Source organism: Dicentrarchus labrax, unplaced genomic scaffold (genome assembly GCF_905237075.1).
Source record: "Dicentrarchus labrax unplaced genomic scaffold, dlabrax2021, whole genome shotgun sequence".
Lineage (NCBI taxonomy): Eukaryota > Metazoa > Chordata > Actinopteri > Moronidae > Dicentrarchus > Dicentrarchus labrax.
This window is the reverse complement of record NW_026136703.1, coordinates 15,936,578-15,958,429: the sequence shown is the minus strand read 5'-3', so window position 1 is coordinate 15,958,429 and position 21,852 is coordinate 15,936,578. Positions and strand designations below refer to the sequence as shown.

Here is a 21,852-nt window from a genome sequence, read left to right as displayed (position 1 = left end):
GTGTAAGGGCATATAAACTAGAATGAAACTTCTATTTTTCAAAGGAACAGATTTGGAAATAGGGGGTGACTGACATCTGAGAGTTGCTGGGAGATGTGCTGTCAACTTCTGTGATGCGCTACTTACTCGACCATGTCATAGACCAGACCGGCACACATACTGGTGCTTCGCAAAATGTTGCAGCAGGACCTCTTTTTAGGGGTCAGACAAGTAAAGAATCTATATAAAGATTCCATATGTAACTCTATATGATTATATATTATATATATTATTTTGCAGCCTTCCCAAAACTTAAGGTTGTCATGGCCTTTCAGTCTTCACTCATCCAGTGACCCAACATAGTGATCAGATGTTGCTCATCTGGACATCTATAGATATTTGATTGAATAACCAGGTTACATTAGGCTAAGTGTCTGTAAATAACCAACCTGTTAATAACCAATTGTTTTATCTGGGCTTGGCTGAGATTTAGTTGAAGACGACAGTCACGTTTACTGATGCTGCTGTACCAAACTCTGTCCATCAGTAGAAACTGCCACCAACATCATTTAACGATTCACCACACTGACAGTGAATATTCAAAATCTTTGACTAAGCTCAACTCACAGTAGTTTCTCAAGTGATGTGAAAGTGCAATATGATGATGCCAGTCCATAGCCTGTTTGTAGGCTTAGTTGTGTACTGAAATTAATATAAGTTTGAACTGGCAACAGACTGAACATTAACAGTCTAAATGAGCACTGAACATCGCAGCATTACAAATGGTCATGTGTTCGCATACTGAAGTGAATTTTAACGGGGAACAAACTACACAAAACTGCATACTGATTTCCTCTAGTAATGAATTTTATTTCAATTTGACTTTTAAAAATGGGAAATCTACTACCACTACCTCCTGTACCTTGCTAATCCTCTTCACCACACCAGTACGATAGATCTCCTCAAAATATCTCCCAAATATTTGTGATCTTAAGCAGCCATCTTGGCCGACAGGTTGATATCCAGCATGACACAACCCAAAAAAAATTCTCATGCAAAACGAAAGATTTGTAATCTCCAACAGTCAAGCTGAACCTGACAGTTTCACACTTTCCTCTCTCAAGTTTTACATTTATATCAGGATTTGTCACAGCTTTCAAGCCTGTTCCCGATTTTGATCACAGGATTTATTTCTCTGCATGAATAAATGTGAAGAAGGGCAGCTGGATATGTGCACCCTTTGTGACAGGAAATCTATATAGGACACATCTGTTGGGGGAAATCCTCTCACATCTCTAATTGAGGGCGGACTTTGGATTCAGGGAAGTCACGACATCGATACTCTGGAGTGAACTGTGACCTGGATGAGTAGAAAAAGTGTTGCTTTGTTTCCTTTACCTTCACCTGAGAGCACAGAAGGTTATTTGAAATCTTTATGGCCCAGGTCTAATCTACTTGTCTGTTTTGACAGTTTGTATTTGAGGGGAGGGTAGGAGGGAGATGTGTACTGTCAAGACATGTCATCCCCACCTGAGATTTCACCCCCAGATGCCCCACTCAGTACTGTATACACTTTTTTTTTTTTTTTTTATCTCTGCAGTGTTCAGTATCCCAGGAGATATTTGATGATTAAGTGCTGTATTTGACCTTCATTCTGTATCCTTTCTCCCTTTAGTGGGCATCAGCGTCAGTTGAAGATTTCCTACATTTCCCAGAATACCTTTTGACAACCCCAGAGAATGTGCAACTATGTGCATCCAGCTGTTAGCTTTATATGTGTCTAGGAAAAGAAAACAGTGACAGTGATATCAAGAGCAAGGCGGTGCATTTTTCCAGTTGAAATTGACCATTAACTTGATGTTTTTTCTGCAACTCAGCCGTCACTGCTGGAAATATCTCAATGTCCATGTTATCTGAGAGAACACAAACCTTTGGCCCAGGAGATCAAGTTACACTGTTTTTAGTATGGTTAGATGAGATTGATTTTATGGATTATAATCCTTTTACTATGTATTGTATTGTGTGATGGTGACTAAATACTTCATATTTGAAATTTTAGATTTAACGCTTTGTACATTAGGGGCAGATCTAGAGGGGTGGCAATTAAGACATATGATCTGTTATGGCCACATTTTAGACTTTAATCAAGTGATTAATTTAAAAAATGTGTTTCGAAAAATCTTTCAAGATTTGGAAAGAAAATAATTTATTGATTTTAAATGCCACCTTTAGATATTTCAGTGCTTTACTAATATGCCACATGAATGTAATGTTTTTGAGTTCAAATATCTTGATTTGGGGTTTTTCCAACCAAATATTTATATCTATGATTGCAATTAAATCAGTATATTTCTGCAACCCCTTAAAGTCTCCTGCCATCCCATGAATATTTCTCTACATCCAACCCTGCACATTACCTGCGGTTGTTTACCCTGGCAGAGTGATATACCATAAGTGAGGAGAGAGCGAGACCATGATTATTAAAAGGAAGTTCAAACATGTTTTCCCAAGATGTTGAACTGTTCTTTTAGTAATTTCGCAAAGGATTATCAACTTGTATAAAATATGTAGATGTAAAATCATCAAAACAACATCAAAGGGAAGAAAATATATTTTATTAATATTTAGTACTTTGCTATCCAAACTTGCAGATTATGTCAGTAACTGACTGTAATGTTTTATTTTTTACTTTCTGCTTCTCTTTTTTTATTTGTGTGATTGATACTGGAAAAAGGGGGAGTGAGACTGATCACTTGATATAACTGAGAGGCGTCAGAAGGTAAACATCAGATAAAATGAACCTGGATCAGCTCTCTTCTCTGCTTTTTTATTGTGTAGCTGCAGACATGAAAGCACAATCTTTTTTACTTCATCTGTCTCTGGATCCATGTTTTTGTGTTTGTTTAAGCAATAACGTATCTATAGGTAGTGTTTAAAACAAACACAAAAGGCTAATAAATTCTTGTTAAGATTCTTACTTTCGACACACTGTTCTGATTTAATTTCAGCAAAACTTGCTACTGCCAAAAACAGATTACACATTTGACCCTTTTCCCAGTCGAGTTGAATTATTTTCACACTGGGTGTTATCATGCATGAAGGGTGGTGTTTTGCAATGAAATAATCTGTATTCTGTTGATATGATTATTGGAAAAAAAAGCCAGTGATTTTGTGTCCTACTGGAAACTATGCTTTGCAACGTGGCATTAAATTTTAATGTGTGCGGCCGCCACAGGTTGAATTGCCTCTGAATAACAACAGAAGCAGCTTGACGTTGCCAGCCATGGGTATGTCTTGTTGATTTGGTGGGGCTTGTGTGGTAGATGGATTAATCGCCCGCACAGCTTTTCTGTGAAACCATCAAAACGATGTCAGCTCAGCTAGATAGAGATGGAACGTCTGCATGGACAATCTGCTCGGTTGAATCATCCATCTGCGATGCATCACAATCTCCTGCACATTGTTCACCAAGCATCTTTCAGCTTCAAAAGAGGGAAGACTGTGCTGGCTGGATCCAGGTGAAACAATAGCTTAAAGCAGGCTTCTGGGCATGTGTGAATTTAAGCAGCTGAGGTTCCTCAAACCTGTTTTTTTTTTTTTTTTTTTTCCTTGGTTCATTGCCTAATCCATTATATTTAAAGAAAAAGTGGAGTTAAGCTGTTTTTAGTCACTTTTTTTCTCCTCCAACAGGATTATTCCAGTATGTTACCAATAACAGACCAAGTTTAACAGAGTGGGAAATTATTCTGACACATAAATGACCTAAAAGATACAAACCCAAAGAAGATGGAATAAAAATAAATTTGTTTAGGACGATTTGGTTGCTGTGTCTTTGTCCTGCTAGCTTTGTGCTCTGTTTCGTTTTTCTCCATCTTTCAAATTGATTTGCGGCCAGACAGAGAAATACGCTCGCAGGATGTAACGCTAAAGTTTGGTTTCTTCCTCCATCTTCTTTTTCAAGGCTTTGTTGTAAGCTCATGCAGCTGTCAGACACAGGAGAATGCAGATTTTCAAAGATTTCTGTGCTAAAAGTTGAAACGCTGTCAGAGTCTTTCAAAATTGATGTATATTGTACTTAATGAATGTAGCTGATGTGCACTGATGCTAGAGTTGTGTTGCATAAAAGTGAATTTATTACCATTGATCTCCATCCCTACACACCAAGACAACACATCCCAATGAAATCACTTTCAAGATTTATTTATTTAATGTTTTTTAACCAAACTGCAAGCTGAAAAACTTTTAACCCTTCCATTTGTCACCCACAAGAGACTATTCAATGAGTTTAAATAGATTTAGCATACACATAAATAAAACATATGAATAAATTCAGATTAACAATAAGAATAATCTGAAGAATCGACTTTTACATCAATTATGAATACATTCGTAAGACTTGTACGTGTGCTTACCAGGCTTTCATTTTCCTTATTCTGTCAAACAAGTAGGAGAACCTCACCCAAGACAAAAAATGTCTTTATTCACTAAGCCATGTAGTAGAAATCCACTCCCATTATAAATGCAATGGAGTGGATCAGGATACTTCTTCCACTGTTCTGGCTGTGTGACAGGTGGACTTATAAAGATACTCTCACTGGTTTGTGTTTTCCTTTCCTTCACCTTTCGACTGGTGAAGTTGAGACACTTGATCTCAGGCACTTTCTGAAATCATAAGGTTGACTGACGAACACAAACATAATAGTTTACACATAATGCCTGTTGTCTATAGCCTTACATTCTCTACATACTGTACATTATTATTTATAGGCCGTTTCTAATCTCTTATAGCTTCTATTCTTTTAAAGGAATGGTTTGATATTTTTGGGAAAAATGCTTATTTGCTTTCTTGAAGAGAGTTAGATGAGAAGATCGACTCTTATATTTGTCCATCACATATTAAACTACAACTAGCAGCCAGTTAGCTTATCTTAGCATAAAGCCCAGAAACCTTTGGCTCTCTCCAAGGGTATAAAATGCACCCACCAGTGGCTCTAAAGCTCACTAACCTGTTATAGTTGTTAGTGAGAAGTAAATACGTTGATGTGTAGGGGTGGAAAGCTTGAAATTGATGTTGTTATTGATGGTTATGGTTTTACAAGGATATACCGCACTATTTCTTAGCTGAGCACAATGACTTCCTTGTTGTCACAGTGAGGTTTCCATGCAACCAGCGGCAACTCCCAGCATATTTCCCAAAACTATTCCTTTAATGCAATTTAAATAAATGAATCTGTAACTCCGAGGTAACTGAGAAGATGTTTTACAGGTAAAATAATTTTGCAGGCCTCTTGTACACAAATGAATAAAAAACAGAAAGTTAATTTTAGTCCAGACTGTCACATGACCCGACCTGATTCAATTTGTACAAGCTGAAACATACTGGCCCAGATTCTGATCAGCCTATAAATGCAGACCTGACCCTTTTTGGACAAATGTTTGACACACTTTTTGTTTAAGTTTTCCCCTCAACTACAACAATTTTGCCTCATTTCAGGTCACATAAAATGTTGCCTATGTTTGAATCTGTTTCAGTCAATGGAAGAGAAAAATACCAGAAGTTTACAGTATTGTCCAGTGTGGCAAAAACCCACACTGGTCTTACACTACAGAAAAGGATAAAAATGGCCCAGGTCTGGAAATATCCCCACATTTCACAATTTCAGAACTCTCAGAAGTTTTTGCATGTTGTTTAAGACAAAAGCAGGATATTTTGTTTTATTTTTTTTATAAAATTACCCAATAAATGACCTTTCATCAATTAAAAACAATATAACACTGGTATTGAATTATACGTATATACAATAAATAAACCTTTCATAAATAACCTGATAATTTTATACATCATGGAAATAGCCATTTCCTCATGTTTTAAGGCATACAGTCATTATGCACAAGTCTAAGTTTTGAATCAATAATGTATAAACTGAGATCAATGGCTGAAAAATGCAGACTATTTAAGCTCTTAAGCTCAGTAAATTCTATGTACATGTATGGGTGACCAGGTTACAGTGTTTCCCATGTATCTATTTGTAAATGTGCATGTTGGTATATTCAGTATCAACCTAAGTAGCTGCATCTGGCCAACGAGAACACCTTTGTTTCTCACTTCTTTTTCCTCCAGAGCTGAAAAAGTTAAAATAATTTTCCTCACAAATGGATGCATCTTAAAGTGTTTATGACCCTAAAGTGATGCATTAAAATCTTGAATAATAAATGATAATCAAGCCATTTTGCACTAATCTGTCTGATCTTCTACCCTTTTGTGTCAAGCACGATGTCAAGTACACCCATTTACAGATAGTGTTTCAGCACTTCAGACTGACTTAATGTCATTTAAAGACACCATTAGTTTAAAAAAATTTACATTAAATAACTTAGAATTGTATGACATTTTCTGTTGATATAGTGTCAAACGAAATAAACCATCCAAAATCTTTTTTTTTACAGACAACAGTGAGAAATACAGTATAAAACAAACCTCTTCAATATGTCTGTTTAAATCTTATATAAATGGATGTACGTTGTGTTTTTACTGAGAGAATCTTTGAGAAAAAATAATAAACAGCAATGCTGTTTTTACTTTCACTGTACATTTTCATCTTTTATCCCATGTCAGCAAATCAGATCATTTCCATATTTCAGTTAATAAGAACATCTGAAAAATATTTCCAAAAGTGTCCACGCTCTCTCTGCAGTCTTTCTAGTCCCCGTGTTGGTAAAAGCTGCATCTTTTGAACGTCTCTTGTTAGCTTCATGCATTTATGTAAAAGTCAAAAGTAACCAGGTATTCTGGATAATTCTACCTGTAAAGGGGAGAGGAACAAATCAGTTTCACACAGTCTTAGTTGTTTGAAGTGACGGAGGATGGAGGCCATATGGCGATCACATAGTCTTAGATCCAGTTCACCACCGGGGAATTTTGGCCTCTTCCTTACACCTCCCATCTTCATCTCCAAATCAGTCAACATACTGTAGCTTCAACGGCACAGATGAGCTCCGATCTGCCCACTGAAGAAGTACAGTAAGAGTTCGAGACTTACAAAGTGGTGTAGATGTAGACAAAGATGATGACTACCAAGTTGAGAATGGTCCCAATGATGCCCAACATGGCCAAAATGCTCTCCTCCTTACTTTCCTTGTCTTGGATTCCCTTTTCCTCATCACTGTGGAGAGTGTTTACCATTTTCCCTGGAAAAGTCTGCAGTTTTCGTCTCAGACCAATCTGGAGCAAGCAGATAAGAGAGAAAAGAAAAACACAATCCATGTTTTAGTTAATACAACTGGTTAATTTTTCTTTTGAAGATGGTCTTTACACAGTGTGTGGTGGACAGCGATAATGGCAATAAAACAAAATAAAAGTAATCTGTTGGTGAGATGGTTGGTGAGGCAATAAAATAATTGAAAAGAACTTAACAAAGGTTTAGTTAAATGTATTACATTAAATGGATGGAAAGCCCCAGAGCAAAATATGCATTATTATCAGGACTGAGGTATCCATCAATACAAGAAAATATGTAGAAAACTGTACTGATCTGGGAAACAGATTAACAGACTTGAGTCAGTGCTTGAGATACAAAAGAAACAGCAGCATGGCTGTGTGATGCTTGTTACTTTTTGCCAACTGTTTGTGTTTGAAAGACAGAACAAAATGTGTCGTAATTCTATGTCCTGAGTTATATGTAAAAATCTGATAATTATACTCATATTTACAGAGGATCAGAGGACAGAATATTGGCAGTGTCCCATAACAGGGACCATACACACACACACATATACAAAAATAAACAAATTAGAGGATCAAACTTTAAATGAGTGAGGTTTCATGTAAGACTTTTGCACGTATAAGTCTCCGTAGGCTATATGTTTTTTATTCAAGGATATGGGAAATATATTCCATCAAAAGTAAATTTTCTATGTTCCTTCAGTGAAATATATCATAATCTCCTGACTTTAAAGGAAGGAAGTGAATGCACCGGATTTAGAATCAGCATAGACGGTCACATTAATGTGAAATGAAGAATCAAACTGCTGACTGATTTAAATCCATTTGCATTCACAGGGTTAAATAGATGCAACACTTCATATATAATCAGTTTAAGATACATTCATAATTCCTCAGTAAAGGCCTGATAATAATTGAACAAATATGTAAATTCATGCTTTATATCAGATTTTTAAGCAGAGCACTTGTTAAGAGGACAGTGAGTTCATTGATTAGGCAGGAATTTTGGCCATTTTACAATCTAAACCAAAGTCATGGCTTGCATTAATCACAACTGGCTGATCTATTTTTCTTTGTTGGTAGCGTATGTCTGGATTCTGAAGGCTTTCAGCTAATTGTAAATGAAAAGCCCTTGGTGAATAACTCAGACAACAGTTTAATTCCCTCAGTTTCGTTTTCTTTAACCTTTAGGAATACATTTTAGTTTCCACTTCTAAATGGTTATTGCCACATTGACATATATTGAAAACACTTTAGTGAGGTGACACAAATGCCTGTGACACAATAATAAATTTAACACTATGCCTCATCTATTTTTCAGGTATTATGAATATGTTATATAAGTATGATGCAAGCAATATACTTAGGATTTTTACCGTAAATAAAATACTATCATTTAAACATGGCTGTTCTGTTCATTCCTGCTTATTCTTACAGAGGCAAAACTTGCTTTTAAGTATGACATGAACTTCTGGTTATAACAGAATAAATGAGTGCAACCACAATAACAGCCAACTTCTAAAAACAGACACCAACTGTCCTCTTGATTGACATGCTGGACATCAGAGGAATAACCTTGGCAGCTCTCTGAGTGAAAAAAGACAGCAGAAACTCCTGTACCAGACTATTCAGCTGTGGGACTTCTCAGGAGTGTGTGTGCATGTGTGTATTGATTTGTGTAGCCCAGGGTGGAGTATTAGAAACTAGCTGTATGTTTTCAGCCTGCAGGCGCAGCAGCTTGTGCAAGTCTGCTTCCAAACACCTCTCGGGAGAAAACCGCTCCTTTTGCGGGTCAATGGGTTTCATACGCCGACTAGCAACAGTAAAGCATGTAAGCTAATGCAGACTAAAAATAAACCTTCTGACAGGAAAGTGTTCCTCTTAGTTAAAAGCTCAGATGCAAGATAAAATACACTTTTCTGACTTCCGGAAAGAGTTTACAGAAAGATGTTACCTGAAGTACTACCTGGGTATATATTGTGCCTTTTAGGCTGATCATAAAGTACTTATGAGAGAGGAAAAAAATAAAATAAAAACAATCCTAAGCTCTCTTACTTTTATGTAATGATACTTCACAGAATCTCAGGTGGACCTGCTAAAATGATAAGTCAAATTATATTCACCCTTTTTTTGCCTTGGCATCTGTATTGCTTTTTATTTACACGGTGCTCTCTGTGCTGCATTCACCTAAAGAAGAGGAATCATACATCAGAAAAATGTGCTTACATGATCACAAACCAAGTAAAAAAACATGCCTTCCTAAACATTTCCTTTTCCTGATGATGAATCTAACTTCACACAGTCATTTACAGTAATTAACCTTTGTAAAGCCCACGTCATTAAAGCTTATTTGCAGGCATCCTTTGCAATAATTGAAATTAATGTAACCTTTTGAAGGAGCTCTGCCAAAATGGAGAGTTTTTATGTCACCGGTGCAGCACTCCCCCCCCACTCCCCCCTCTTTTCTTTGACTTACTGAATGTGTTCTCGGACAGTTTGGCAGAGGAAAAAGGTCTTTGCAGAACTCATCACCTGCCAGGAATCGGTTACAGTACATCAAAGTCCAGGTGTTGTCTCAGATGGATTACAAAGAGGGAGAATCTGAAGGAGATGAAACTGACTGAGTTGATCACAATAAGATAAAGTCATTTTAATAACTTCAACCCAAGGCCAGTGCTGCGTTGGAAGTGTTTTATTCAATCAATCAAACATAGGAATCATAGAAAATTCAAGCAATTATAGAAGGACCACCATCAAGTAATGGCATTTGTGTTTATGGACTAAGGACTTTAATAGTGTAAAAGTAAAAGACCTTTTGTTCAGGCTTGTTTATAGGTTAAAAGCATCAAAGTGATTGGCGGCTAACATCCCACACGGTGACTCTGAATTATAGCAGCGTCCAATCAGCAACATGCATTGTGTTCTTGACGTACATAAAAACACCCATCAAGCTCTGTTCCTGTGTTAAAGTGCGCCCTTCTCCCCTGATCTGTAACAATGGGCTTTGATTGCCTCTCCCGGGGAGAACTATAAACAGGGCTTCCCTCAACCTGAATGGAGATCTTTTTGTGGCGCGCTGGATGTGCCCTCATGCATGAAGACGCCTGCTTGCTGCTGATATAAACAAGCGCTCAGCAAAAAAATATAGGGGGGAAACAATGTGCCAGAGAGAGAGATGGAGGAGGGTGAGGAGGAGCAGTGGTAGAAAGTAACTAAGTACATTTACTTAAGTAAAATTTTAAGGTACTTTCCATTTTATTCTGCTAAACATGAGAGGCAAATGTTGTGCTTTTACTACATTTAGCTGACGTATATACTGGTTACTTTTAAGATTTTACATAAAAAATACATTATTAAGCTATATCTTTATATTTGGCTTGTGACCTCCATTTAAAAAATGCTTCAAATTATCCAGTATTTCACAAAAAATAAAGACTAGAAAAAATAATACACATTTGTGTAGTGAAATTTGTAGCGGAACTTTTTTCATTTTTCTCTCCCGTTAAACACTTAACAACCTCTCAGATTTATTTTTGTGTGTGGGTTGGCTGGATTCAGTAATCATAATCATAATTGATGATCTAATAATGTCATATATAATAATATATCTGTCACATTGAAGAACAAGCGCTTTTGCTTTGACTTTTCTGTGCTTTTACTTGAAGGAGCATGTGTGTAGGATTCAGTGCCATCGAACTCTGCTACCATTTGTATACAGCTCAGCCTTCCAGGCGAGTATTATGGTGACCATGAAACGCATAAAAAATGCCAAAGGCCCTATCTAGAGCCAGTGTTTGGTTTGTCCATTCTGGGCTACTATAGAAACATGGTGGTTCAACATGACAGCCACTGTGGAAGAGGACCTGCTCCCTCTGTAGATAAAAACGTATAATTTTAAGGTAACGAAAACACAATTATTCTTATTTTGAGATGATTATTCACTAATGAAAACATATCTATGAAAATGAAATTCCATTTCTGCCATATTTCTTGCCAATGAAATCAGTGTTGCACACCTGACCTTGAAATAGGGAATTTCACTTGTAATGGAGTACACTACCATTAATATATTGGTACTTTAAGTAAAACATCTGAATACTTCTTCCACCACTGCAGAGGAGGAGGAGGAGGGATGGTGGTGGAAGTGGTGGTGAAGGAGGGTCCAGGCTCTGCCAAAACTTGGGTGCTGATTAAACAGATTTACCAGCGAGTACAGAAAACCTCCTGGACGCCTTCCAGATGCCTCCTCATCCAACATCTCCCATGTTCAACAGAGAGCGCTCTGTTTCAAGTGGCAGCCAGTGCTGGCATCCTGCGATGTGCCATAATCATTACCCACCCATAACGACTCCCTCTGTCTGTTTAACAGGCTGGACAGTGTGTGTGGAAGGGATCAGAGCTGTCATAATCCAGGACATGTTAGAAATGAACTACGTGGGGTGCCCGGTTAGCTCAGTGGGTAGAGCTGGCGACCCATGTACCGAGGCTCAGTCCTTGCTGCAGCAGCCCAGCGTTCGAATCCGACCTGTGGCCCTTTGCTGCGTGTCATTCCCACTCTCTGCCCCCCTTTCCTGTCTGTCTTCAGCTGTCACTATAATAAAGGCAATAAAGAGCCCCAAAAATGAAAATAAATGAATGACGTGGTTTAATCATATCAAATGAAAGGATTATTAATCCACTCAAGATACAGTACACAGTATCCTCTTCGCCACCTCTTATTGATTAGTCATTTGACTGTGTGCTATTCTAAAGTACAGAGGATTTAGTTATCTCAGTATTGATTCCTGTTGTCACTCAAGAGCTCATTTCCAACAATTCCAACACTTTCAAGACTTAATTTTTCCCTCCGTGATTAATCATGAGCAGGTCTGTCACTGTCAGGGCCACTCAGGATTCACATATGATACATGTAGCATCTCTCATTCAAATCGAAAAAGCATCTGCTTGAGAGTTTTTTTTCTCTCTTGCAAGGCGAGCTCACACCTGGCTCTTCACTTGTACAGCAACAGCCAGAAGCGTATTTGTATAAGAAGAACAGACAGACAGACAACGAGAGAGAGAGATGTAGGAAAAAGGGGGTGATGCCATACCTGGGACAACAAATCCGGATGCTCCTGCTACACCTAACAGAAGCTAACATCCTCAGATCAGATCAGTGGAGAGTAAAACCTTTTGCCACTTGAATAATCCTGAGCATGTCAAATGACTCCAGATGCTAACATAGTCTGACAGGCAGTGTCGCTTTTGGCATTGTTATAAAATGGAATTAAAGGCAAGCAGCTCCCCAACCCCTCCTGAGTGTGTATGTATACACACGCAGGTTGACGCCCATCACACGCTGACACAAACACAGACACACTCAGAGCATCACATCAGAAACATGCTGTGTGGTAAATGTACATGAGGAGAGAAATCAGAAGGAAGAGAAGAAGGGGAGTTTTTAAATCAGGACTTTTTTAGTGAAATCTGATGAGATACTGCCAATAGTGAATGTGACCCATTTTTCATAAGCTGCACTCATTGTTCTGTGAGTGAGAGGAAAGTGACAGATCTATTTTGAATCATGGAACATTTTTTTATTGATCAAAAAATCCTGCTAAAGCCCCCACAGAAAAGTTCAGACACACAGGAAGTTGTATCTTAAATTGATGTACATGGAATTTAAAGTTGACAAAGAATACGGGTTGCATATTATTTTAAAAAAAGCATTCCTGTGTATCATTAACATGTGAGGATTGTATGTCTTTCCATAAACGCGGAAGATTTGCTTTAATCCATTTTAACTTCATCATACTCAAGAAAATGACTCACAAACCAGTCACAAATGAATTCTCTAACATACAAAAAGCTAAAGAGAGACTTTAATTTAAGATATCCCTGCTGTTACATAATAAGCATTTAGACTTGTTAACAACATGCACGAGGAGCAACTCCCAGAGGGCCATGTGGATGTGTTTTCTTAACAAATAACCACCACAGCTAATAGTGTCTCTCAGAGTAGAGCTGACAAGACAAAAAGGAGCATGGTTTGATTGTAAGGCAACATTCAGGGTGCCTCTGCTACCTTAATCAATGATTCATACAAAGACAACTGAGCCTGGAAATATCCCACATTTATAAAGAATATATCATGATGCATAATAAATTCATAGCTACACACTGTCGTGACATTTAAAAATGGTGAAAGATTCATTAAGTATTTGTTGACAGTTTACAGCTGCTCTGCACATGCTGATGAGGGGATGGATGTGGGATGAAAGTGGTACTTTAGGAGACCTACCTTGCAAAGCATCAGGAATAACATAGCATTGGACATGCTGGAGGGGGGCGCCTTTCCGTAGTGCACAGACATCCCTGGCAACTAAGGTGAAAGTCGACCCCTCTCATCCTTCGGCTGTGGAGGGGCACAGGATCCAGAGAGGGCTGGCTCGTCTTCCAGGCGTTCCAATTTTAGGGCTCTCGTTGGATGTCGTACCCTGCAGCGCTCCAGCGACTCTTCCCCGAATTTCATCTCACTAGTGGCCAAGTTCTAGCTGCCTTCACTTTCTCCTCCTCAGCCTTGTGAGAGCTGCAACTGTGCTGCCCACCTCCTCTCGGCTCTTCCTCCTCTTCCTCTCTCTGATTTGTTTGCCTTCCCACCTCTGCTTCTCTCTTCTTCTCCTCCTCTTCTTTTTCTTCTTCTCCTTGTCTGTGTGGAAGGATGATGTCAAGTTGAAGAATGGAGTCAGTTGATGGGCAGATGGGGGTGGGAGGGTAACAAAGCTTTTATGTGCACATTTCCATCCTCCTTTGTCTTTATTCCACAAAGCTTACAAAAAAAAGATAAAGCTTACTAAAAAAGGAGATTTCAGTCTTTTATCTCTTGCCAAGACACCCCTATCAAGCCTTATTAAAGGCTCATCTCCTCTATCAAACTTTTATACAGCTCAGCAATGTAAAACATGTTTTGCTGATGTCTTGGCTTCTAAATGTTTCATACTGAAATAAAAAAGGAAAAAAGACACCTCTGCTGAAGTGGTGGAAGCCCCTGCTTGCTCTACATGATGTGTAACCTAACATACCTTTTTCTTGCGCTCCAGTGGCTGAGCGTGTATCCCTAACTAACTGAGCGGAGCGTGAATGCTGGACGGCTGTAAGAGAGAGACAGAGAGAGAGAGAGAGAGAGAGAAAGAGAGAAAAAAAAAAAAAAAAAGAGAGAGAGAGAGAGAGAGAGAGGGGGTGGATGCTGCGAAGGAACCCGTCGCCTCACACTGACGCTGTCGTGGTTGCTTTGCTCCACAGGCAAGAGGTATCCCCTGCTCCCTCTCTCCCGCGCATGTTAATGCAGCCACGGTTGCCTGGCAACCGACTCAGGGGAGTCACACAGAGCCTGATGACAAGAAGCATTTGTGACAGAGGCCGTGATAAGGGACAAGGGTCTCCTCCAGATTTTGTGTGTTTTATGTATATGTACTCTATACTGTATTTGTGTTTTTTTGAAAAATATACACGCTCCTGTCAAAGTTGGACAAACGTCAGTTAATGGGAGTGTATGTGCAAGAAAGAGTGTGTATTCATGCATAGGTGTGTGTGTGTGTGTGTGTGTGTGTGTGTGTGTGTGTGTGTGTGTGTGTGTGTGTGTGTGTGTGTGTGTGTGTGTGTGTGTGTGTGTGTGTGTGTGTGTGTGTGTGTGTGTAAAAGAGAGTTAATGTATAAAGTCGGACAGACATACAGATTGAAGGTCTGGCCACACCTGCATTTAAAATGGCAAAATGTTGCAGCAAAATTTCTAAATTTTCATTTTTCAACAGAATCACCGTGATCAGTGGATTTTCTCGTGGCAAAGTGAATAGTAGCAACAGTGAACAATGATGAACAAAATGTCAGACAGGAGTTACAATAGTAAAGAGAAAATAGAGAAAAGCTTCACTGCTTTCACATTTGACCATGCCTTAAAGGTCCAGTGTGTAACATTTAGGAAAATCTATTGGCAGAAATGGAAATATTATATCATAGGTATGTTTTTATTAGTGTATAAACACCTGAATATAAGAATCACTATGTTTTCATTTCCTTAAAATAAGCCATTTTTATCTACAGGTTGCAGGTCGCCTTCCATGGAGTTCACCATGCTGGACCGCCATGTTTCTACAGTGGCCCAGAAGGAACAGACTAAACAGTGGTTGTAGATGGGACAGTTCGCGTTTTTAACACCATAGTTTCTCCTTCACACTTATAAGGGGAGGGTAAAACGACGGAGTTGTGATCTGCAATTACACCACTAGATAACACTTCATCCTACACACTGAACCTTTAAGCCTGATTTTAATCCTGAATTTGTCAGCAGAACTAATTTCTGAATGAGGCTGAATTTCTGCCATTGGCTTTCATTTGACATTCATTATGGGGAGGTTACGAAGCCTGATCCACAATCTGGCCATTCGATGATCAGTTGGATTTCTGTCTAGTCTGAGAAGTTCAACTGTCCAATTTCCCACATGGCTTCTGTCAAAAGATCTGTTTGTTTTAATATTAGAGTAGTACTTGTTGTGCTTTACTGTAGTCTTAACTGAGACTGTGTTGTGATACATTACACAACGGATTGCCTATAGGCTATTGTCTGCATCTTCACAGCCATCTGCGACTCCATATTTTTCTTTTTTTCTCGCTTTCCATTAATATCAGAATTGTGCAAATTAATACCAACTCTCATTGTTGAGGATGTTGTCATCTGCTTGAATAAGCTTTATTGGAATTGTCAGGAAAAATCACGGGTTCCATGTTTACATTCAGCTTGAGCACTCATGTTGTGACAAGTCAATTGATCTGTGCAGGAAGGCAGATAGATGAATAAAAATTATCAATTACTTTTGTTTTAATGCATTTGAGAGGAATTATTGATTATTAACATTATGTTACATTACAGACCCTGTACTTTTAACAGTTTTTACTTGAGTATAGAAGTTTAATCGGTAATCCGACTTTTACCGGAGTATTCTTTTACACAAGTGTCTGTATTTCTTTTTGAGTGAAGATGTGTGTACTTTTGCCACCTCTGTCTTTTTGTGTTGAAACAAGTCAACAAAATGTTTTCATGCATAAAGAGAAAATGTGTGTGTTTGCATGTGTGTTTGTGGACATCCTTATCTTGCCCTCGGACATGCGACGCATCCGTGTCAGTGACTGGAGAGTGTAATGGATACACTGATCAAACGTGAATAACCTCCAGGACATTTACTGTGCAATTTGACACCAGGACGAACCCTCCCAGAGTCAACCGTCCCATCCAGTCCTCTACCTCCGATCCTGTTTTCTCACTTCACCTCAGCCAGAGGGAAGGACACAAGCTTTCAGTGTTTGAACTGAGAGCAGAGAGACTTATCTCCCTGTCTTTTAGAAGAAATAGCTCATCCAGGCCATGCCACCCATTTCTCATTTAAAGAAAAAAAATCAGTCTCTACTTGAATATTTATAGTTATTCATCAATTCACATGTGGGCCTTTGGTTTTCTGCAAAGGATATATCTTTCCTATAAAGAGGACAGAAAAATTGCTGCATTTTAATATGTTTCATTATGACTTTTAGGGTCCCAGGTTGCTTGTGTTTTTTTCATTACCATGGACATTGAAGATGTTTAAGCTTCCTCAGATTTTTTCAGCCTTTTCCATTTAACTGATTCTTGAAGAAATAATAACAAAAGTAGTCTGATGTCACATTTAGATACAGAGTGATAAGGTTTATATTTCAGGAATGCTGGAAAAATCTGAATCTGAGGTTGTGAAATTAAATAAAACAGTTTGGAAATAGATTTTCTTTTGAACAATATTTCATTATGTGGATGGGTTTTGCTGCTAATGGAAATGTTTAGAATGTGAAACAGCTGCCAACAAATTAGTTTAGGCTTGATGTTGCTTTGCGCATGAAATGACCTGGAATGGACAGCAATAAAAATGGAAATGTAAAGGAAACATTGCCTCCAAACTGAAACCACCAGTGTGCATAATTTTATTGCCGACTTTCCTTCCCTCTCTGCCTCAAGATTAACTAACTTGAACTGTCGCTGCCTGCATGGGCATTTATAACAATTAATCAGGGTGTCCATCGAATTGGTTCTTGTTCTTGCAACCAATTCACAGTGTTCCTTCTACTGGATGGTGATTATCCGTTGGCTCGCATCAATTTCCATTCAAACAAGCTCACATCAGTCACAGGAGGCTCAGGCACTTATACTCATCTAAACTGTTATAAGCAATGTGTGTCTTTACTCTTTATACAGACCACAGAGGACTCTGACTGCTTTATCCTACAGTCACCTGAATATCCCATTGTTAAAGCTGCACTAATCAATATTTTATTTATTTGTCTATTTTATGCTAACAATGGATCAGCTGACTGTGTAACGTGAATGGGGCCACCTGTAGTGATGAACTCGAAGATAAGTGTCGATGCAGAGCTGTAAAATGACTTTACGCCACCTCTCCAGCACCAAATGGCAAACAATGTAAGTGACTAGCTGGTGGAAAATCTAGTAACTGAAGCACAAGATATTTGGGTAAATATTGTAAAGACAAAAAGACAGATAAAAGGAAATTGAATATTAGACTTACGTTTGGCCAGAAAAACATCTTCAAATGGATGCTAATGTTGTTCTAGGTCTTCTGGATGTTAGGTATAGGTAACTTTTTGCGTAAACATTATAAGCTCTGCTGCTCCCAAGTGGCAAAAAAAATCAATTAATTGAGGTTTAACCTGATGAACATGATTTTGTTTCAGTGTTCTAGCAGAAGAAAACACACCTAGAAGTGAAACTGGCAGAGGGTATTACAGAAAATATCCTTCATGTAAAGTAAGCTGAAAAGAGCGCTGAGAGGGTGTCATATTTCAAACTCTGAAAGCCTTGAGTTTACTTTAATTAATTTCACAGGGTAAGATACTCTTGCACAATTTTCATGAGGTAGATCTAAGGACACAAAGACCTTGTTGCAAATTGTTGTGAGAGAATATCTCACCCACACAAACTTGAGGTATTAGTGTTTTGTTTTAGATTCAAGGGTAAAGCTAATGGAATCTGAGGGTCTCTGAAATCTAGATTAGTGGAAAAGTAATCAGCAATTAATGCCTCTGGTTTTTCTCATCACATCTGCTCTTTAGCGTGTTTGTATTCTCTTGTTCAACCTGTGCTTTCTAATTTGTCCTTCAGAGAATGCAGTTCATTAATTATTGAGAAGCCAGAAAGTCGTGCTCTATACGAACAAAGTTTACTACAAACACTGTGCTCAACATGCTGGAGAAAGGCCCTGAACTACTGTAGATTACAGAAGAAATTTAAGAAAAACTTGAGTCCAGTAAATCTTTTGTATTGGCATCAGGAAGCCTTGAAAACATCAAACACTGTCTGAAGGTCTGAGAAACCACACCAAAGTGTTGGCCGGTCTTGAAAGAAAGCTGTCATTAAATCTCTTCAATCTCCACACAGATTTTTTTTTTTTTTTAAGACACATGGCTGAAAGTTAAGTAGGCTCCTAAGAGTGGTTGCATGAGGCTAAGGAGTAAGGCAGTGTCATGGCTGCCATTAATCCTAATTAGCAGAGAACATGACAGCAGCATATGGGTGTCCTCCAGTCAGAGAGCAAGACGGCTGCTCTCCCAATCCTGTTCCTGTCACTAATAGGGATGCCAAGACAAGAGAAATAAAAATTCATACTCTGAAAGATGTTTCATTCCTTCATTCTTTCTGGGAAAGATGGATGGGTCAAACGCAGAGGCTGGACAATGTAAAAGCATTTCTGTTGATCCTGTTGTAATGAGATCCTAGTGACCTGAAATCAGGGCTGTGTGTATGCTAAAGAATGTCAAATAACAAGAAAACCCATTAAGATTGATTGAAGTTTTGAAGTTTTTTGATGTTATTTATTTATTTATTTTTTTTACTGCTTCGGTGCTCAAGTAGCTTAAGGTCTGATAGAGTGAAAAAATGAAAAATGCTTGACTTACAGAAAAAGCTAAATGACTCAGAAATAGTTGTAGTAATGCTTTTAGGCTTGATTGGTCAAGGCCTGCTGCGAGCCAACCTCAGACTTGGCTTCCTGTTGGCATTTTCATTCAATTATTTCATTGTGGCGCTTCATAATCAAATAAGATACTACATGTTCATTGGAAGTCTGATTTGACCCCTAGTTCAAGATTTTAGTCTTCCACGTATGGCTTACAATTAATTATGTATTCCATTTAAAATGATGGATGGAAGATAAATTAGTGCTCATGTTGTTATTAAGAAATGTAATGTTTCAAAATAAATGAAAAATTATGTGTGTATACCATGGTGTCTTTTCATCTCCGTAACATTACGTAGGCTTAAAAGTTAGCTGACCAGATCATTACCTACAGCAGGACAGTAAAGTGTGTGCTAGTGTGTTATACCCGAAGCCAAGGCACATAAATTCATATGGTCATTAGTTCACAATTACTTCTTATTTTATAAAAAGAAATCAGCCACAGACGTCTTAATCAACATCAACATGGAGCTACAGTAACATTAGCTTATTTAACAAGATGCAAGCTGATAAGATTTGCTAGCAACAGTTGTCATTTCAGTCAAAATTCGTGTTTGTCAGTTGCCTACCTCTGTGTGAACGTCCCAGTAGCTCACCTGGTAGAGTGTGCGCCCCATGGACATAAGGCTGAGTCCTTACCACAGTGGCCCAGGTTTCATTCCAGCCCGTGCATTGCTGAATGTTATCCTCCCCTTCTCTCTTCTCCATTTCCTCTGTCAATCTTCAGCTATTCTTATCCAGTGTAAAAAGCCCCCCCAAAAAAAAAAAAAAAGCTTTTTGATGTAGGCAAGCTTGGCAAGAGCTTACTGAACAGTTAATTGTAGATCAATCTGTCAATTTTCTTAGCACTTCTCATTCATCTTGGCTCAAAACTTTGAATGCAAGTGAATTCTTTACCTTGGAAACAGGAGCAGCTTTTGACTGGATCACATGACCTTCCTCACAATAATGTAAATTTGAACATCTAAAATTCCATGACTACTGTGCCAACTCTATGTGCTCAGAAAATACCATGATAATAGAGGACAGGACATGTCTTAAACATGAGTGTTTTCTCACTGAGAAGCTTCTGAGATGCTCGGACTCTCTCTCTCTCTCTCTCTGGAGACATTGTCTATATCAAGGGAAGAGACTGGCTGGAAGCTGGCAGGAATACTAATGAGAGCTTTAAGACTTTTAACACAAATAGTTGATTGTCAGTGTGTTCTTTTCAATATCCAGAGCAGAGATGCTTTTTTGATTTTTGTTTATACTACACATCTTGGCATATTGACTATAGATCTTAAGTGGGATATCATCTTTTTAGAAAGATTTCTTAAACTTACATACTGTAGATAAACATCAGGTACAGCCCCCCACGCTCACACCTTTCTTTTCCTGCCTTTCTCTCCTCCTCTCTCTTTCTCTAAAGGCCAGCCTGATATCCTCCGAGCCTAATCTTAGACTCTGCTACTTACATCAAAAGCCTGTCAGCCTGAGCACATGAAAGCCTGTTTTCTGAGAGCTCCTAGTTGTCCGACTGGAACACTCAACGCAGCTTTAATTTTTATCCGCCCAACATTCGACAGAGGAGCTGATTTGGTAGCCCATCCAGAGACGTCCGTAGGTCAGCACATATACACTTTATAAGTGTTTTCTTCTAATGGAAATACATTCAAATGTATTCCCCTTTATATCTATCCCTTTGACTATACGCAGCATAAACTATAAAGTCTGAACTTCTGCAGCACAAACTCAACCTCATCATCAATCCGGCCGATTTTGAGATATAAAGGCATGAGGCAATCAGCTTTGATGTTCAGCTCTTTCAATATTACTGTCAACTTTCAAAGTTATGGAGGCCATCTTTGTTTGCCAGCCAGCATATGATGTGTCTACACTCTGACTTCAATAGATACAGTAAACAACATCTGGCTTTGTGGGATTTTTATTTTATGACATTTACACATATATGAAATATCGTATGTATCAACTGACAAGATACAAATTGATGTAGACTATGTGCATGAACAGCTTCCTGAATCTTGTAATGGTTGTTGACTGAATGAATGGGTGAGTGTATCAGAATAATAAAATGTCATATTGCCAGCAGCTGCAGGTAGAAAATAGCGTGCAAATGAATCAGTCTCATCATTTCCAAACAGTTGATTAATAGACAAAAAAGGAACAAAAGCAGTTTGAGTTTGCTGAGGAGAGTTTCTCTCACAGCACGCCGTCTTCTGAGGCTCTGATGTTACAACAGACGGTGCAGTAATAAATCATGTGTTGTATACAAAAGCATCATAATAGCTCACGGGTTATTCAATATTGAGATGCTGAGGCCTGAATCAGAATGTAGAGAACAGCCTTTGTCTGCTTCTCTTTGAAAATAATTTTTCGCAAAACATTGATTTCATATTCAGGTGGAATTTTCCCTCAACACTTTCTTCACCATCATCATTGCACCTTATTCAAGTCAACAACTTCACAGTGTTGTCTTGGCTCAATAAAGCGCCTCACATATAGAAATGCAATAAAAAATCTCGTCCTTAAGAAAATTGGCCTTAAGCTATCATATAATAAGGATAATAATCAAGGACAGAGCAGCATTAGGAAGGCTGAGAAGCATCCTCCACATCA

The 21,852-nt window shown here is 38.4% G+C and overlaps 1 long non-coding RNA gene across 2 annotated transcripts; it reads right to left on the bottom strand.

The window, feature by feature from the left end:
• Positions 1-4,163: 4,163 nt before the first annotated feature.
• LOC127361409 (uncharacterized) lies at positions 4,164-14,384 on the bottom strand. Of its 2 annotated transcripts, XR_007884284.1 has the most exons (5): positions 14,263-14,375; positions 13,482-13,889; positions 9,678-9,802; positions 9,325-9,388; positions 4,164-7,201 (listed from the first exon to the last, which is right to left on the bottom strand). It is a non-coding gene; the product is annotated as an uncharacterized LOC127361409 (long non-coding RNA). The 2 variants fall into 2 exon arrangements; XR_007884283.1 differs by having other exon boundaries at positions 13,482-14,384.
• Between the last annotated feature and the right edge of the window lie 7,468 nt (positions 14,385-21,852).